Consider the following 4,003-nt stretch of genomic DNA (forward strand, 5'->3'; position numbering starts at 1 on the left):
ACAGTCAGCCAATCAGAAGAGAGGCTCAGAGCCTCCTCTCTTCTGATTGGCTCACCGACCTGTTGTTACTAGAGCTGCAGAGAGAAGCCTGAGAGAGGAGATGTAAAACTACACTGAGAGGGTTTTTGGTTCTTAAAACCACAAATATATCTTCTTATGGATCAACACTTCAAATAAAACACAGAAGAAGAAGAAAATATGGAGCTTTAAATTCTTTTAAAGTAACAAAAGTACAAAAATACCCAAGTTGTTGCAGGCAGTGGCACATGATTGACAAAGCTGCACCAGCACCACGCCATGATGAGATTATCAGACCACGTCTTCATGTTGTCCGTGGAGATAAAACTGAAAGAGTAAAGCTGTCAGTTCATGTACACCTTCATCAGCTGTGTGTTTTTCTGAGCTCATCCCTCACACTGACTGATATTTAACAAAAGACAGTATCAGTAGCTGCGTGTATCAGAGCTGTCCTTTTGTCAGCGGGCTCAGTCCCGGTGGACAGAGCAATCAGAGGAGCTGTTTTCTTTAGACTTTCCCTTCATTCAGCCTGCAGCCTCCAGCAGGGAGTGTGTGCTTTCCTGTTTGACCCCTCTGGTAGGTTCAGCCAGAGGCTAAGGGTTCAGCAGCCGTGGCAGCCACACATTTTTCTCTGCCTGCTCTTAAGCCAGACTCGCCGTATGCGCTTGTCTGTCACCAGCCTTTATTCCTCTAATGGAGCTTTCTCTGTATGTTAACATGCAGGGAAGTCGACTCAAAGTTTAATCATGCAGAAAATGGAAAAAGGCTCCCCTGCACCTGATAGGGCCTATACACTACCGTACAGGTACCCTTTGACCACCCCCATGCACTCATCCACACACACACACACACACACGGGCTCTGAGGTGGTGTAATGCGTCTACGTTTATGCATCCCATCTGTCTGCAGGTGGTCACGCTGCCTCCCAGATGCAGCCATGAGTTTCAAATAGGCAGTGGGGTTGAATTGTTGGCGCAGCCTCTCCTCATTGTGGGACTACCCAGCTATCACAAATGTTCCCGAGGCATATCAGTGGCAAAAGTTGTTTTTTGCTCCAGTAGTCATACATCCTCATCAGCATCACCTGATGTGAGCACCTTGTTTCACTTATTGTATGTTTGATACGGGAGCTTCTGTGATATTGTGATTTGTGGAAAGGGGAGAAAGGGATGAATGGAGCTTTTGGGGGAAAATGAGGCACTTCTTTTATTCAGGCAAGCAACCGTTCACACACACTGAGCTGCATCATCATGAAATGAAATAATCAAAGTAATTGCTAGCTGCTGCGCAAGTTTAAACACAACATCAATAAAATTCCAAGAAGGTGAAATAGAGAGATTAGGAAGAAGAAGAATTATAGTAAAACAAAAATAGAGCATGGTCACTTTTTTACCTGTTTTGCTGCGAGCTTCTGGCAGCCAGTGCTAGCTGGTTAGCATGCTAACTTCAATAGAAGAAGAGAAGTGATAGAAATAGAAAAACTCCTTTAAAAGATTAAACTTTATGCAGCTGTGAGGATTTTCATTCTTTGTGTTCATCAACAGCGCTCTATATTTAGTGTCCTCTACTGTAAACTTTATATATAATATCTCAATATATGTAACGTTCATCCATCCATTAGCTGTACCTGCTTATCCATGAGGTTTCCACCATTACATCTTTCCATCCACTTAAAGCTGAAGGTAGTTGAAGACTCGAGGAGAAACAAAGGTTGGCCCCCGTGCAGTGTTCTCACCTGTTTCATCGCCATGTTTGACGGTCACCTCAGACAAACTAATATGGCTGAAAATGTGAGAGATGTGAAGCCCATCAATCAATCTTTGACCTCAACCCGTCAGGGGTTTGAATCAGGTGACGCCAAAAGACTCGTACCCCTTGCCATTTGTTGACGAGTGGCTTGACTGGGGAAGTCATTTCCTCGGTCCACTTCAATTCCACTTCATCCAGGACTTCACCTGCCATGTTGAGCCACGTGCCCACCGGGATAGATGCACCTTTTTCATTAGGATGACGACGAATATCAGGAAGCCATGGAGGTTTCGAAAAAATTGCATCACATCAGCACCTTTCTCGAGGTTACCCGATTTCACACGCCCCGTTTTTCATTTCGTTCATGCTGATGCTTGCAACCTTGGCTTCGGAAACAGCCTTAACACTGAAGATGAGGCGGGTTGGTGGGAAGTTGTTGTGACATCTCATGGTTCCTATCTTGCCCTAGAAAAACCACTGGGAATACACAGGCGTGGATTTTGTTGGTGCACGGCCCTGCACTTCGTCTGGACGTGCCTACTTGCTAGCTGTTAATCTAAATTTTAAAAGTTACAGAAATATAATACAAGTCACCATCTGTGAAATTACAGTAATTTTTGCTGTTTTCAATGATAAAAACACATTTATTTAATATATTATTTAATGTTTTTGTTGCAAAAACTTCCATAATTAAATAAGATATAAGATATATACTTATTTTACTGGTAATTGTTGCTAATTATATATAAGGAGTATTAAACTTGAATTTTACAGTTTCATCTATTAAATAAATAAAAATATTTTTGGTGAAATTATAATAAATCTGCAAATGTATGAATCAATGTATGAATTCTTTTATAGTTATTCACAGTTACAGGTTTTTTTTTTGTTATTTTACATTATATATGTAAATTCAGTTGATATTGATATTTTCATGTTTTAAAAAGCAGGAAAAATAAAGATATTTTTTTCTGTAGCATTTTAAGCAAAGGAAGGAGATTACAATGGCACGCGCTTAGGATGAAATAATAACACAAAATGCAGGGTGTGTGTGTGTGTGTGTGTGTGTGTGTGTGTGTGTGTGTGTGTGTGTGATCCCGCCTCCCTCCCCATCAGATGGCTTTGTGTGTCAGACCGCTGGCTCGTCTCCAGTGTGAAGTCTCATCGTACATCTTTATGTGCAAGCTGCTTCTGACTGCTCTCTGCCAGCGACAGAGGGAAAGCGTTTGGTGCATTCAGAGCAACGACATGACCTCACTTCAGAGAAAACAAACGTCCGTCTCTCCGTCCTCGTCAATGAAACCCGGGTCACGCTGCAGTCGTTGAAGAAATAACGTGGCTGACTTCTCCCAATGAAGTTATTTATTCTCAGATGAACACCGCTTTAAATCCACACCAGCAAACTTTTCTCTAAATCCTAACGCAGCACCATTATGTCAACTTCATGTGAGTCTGCTTAAAGATTTCGCAGAACTTTTAAGCATTTGATGCCGTCGCTGTTTCATAACAAGTCACAGAGACTTTTCCTTGCCGCCCAAACTTCTCCTCAAACTCAGATAAGAGTGAGAATTGATAGATTTTAATTAACCTTCCTGGTCATTTTGCTTTCTCATCCCTTATTCCAGAGGTAACATTTATCCTCGTGTACAGCGCTGTGTGTGCCGCCGACTTGTTAAGTCTTCCCTCGAGTCACTGAAGTTGCCAAATGCAAAGCTGCAAATTCGACGTGCGCAAAAAGTCACACAGGGAGAATGTAGCAGGAGATTAGATTAAACCGCCAGGTAATTCCATGCAAGGACGATGGTCCAGTAATTATAAGAGCTTGTCCCTTACCATCAGTAATTGAGTTTACTCTGATGAAGTACGGAAGAATGTAATCTAATCAGCAGAGATGCTGGAGAGACTGTTCTCCATTTTCTGTGTGGAGAAGTTGTGTTCATGAGGACAGCAGCTGGGTCTCAGCACAGATTCAAGATCTGGTACATTTTCACTTCAGGATGCTAAGTGTGCTGTGATTGCTGGCCTCTATGTTGAAGCATTGTTAGTATTTTTGTATCTGAAGATTACAAATTAAAAGCCCATAGATAAACAGGGTTGTGTAATGTGTCCTCGAACTGCTTTCTGGGATTTGTTTTTCTGTTGACCTTTCACTTCTTCTTCCACATTCTTCAGAAAGCTTTTTATCTTGGTTCATTAGAGAGGAACAGGCTTCTGTCTGGAGCTCTAGCAACAACAG

The 4,003-nt window shown here is 42.0% G+C and overlaps 1 protein-coding gene across 1 annotated transcript in view; it reads left to right on the forward strand.

Annotated features, from left to right (window-relative positions):
• The window catches only part of LOC111660075 (retinoic acid receptor beta-like), a 65,002-nt gene that overhangs the window by 10,450 nt on the left and 50,549 nt on the right, over nt 1–4,003 (forward strand). The gene's annotated exons all lie outside the window — the stretch shown is intronic.

The sequence above is a fragment of the Seriola lalandi genome, unplaced genomic scaffold (assembly GCF_002814215.2).
Source record: "Seriola lalandi dorsalis isolate HSWRI2012SDOR001 ecotype SW California unplaced genomic scaffold, Sedor1 jcf7180002054505, whole genome shotgun sequence".
In the NCBI taxonomy this organism is placed as follows: domain Eukaryota; kingdom Metazoa; phylum Chordata; class Actinopteri; order Carangiformes; family Carangidae; genus Seriola; species Seriola lalandi.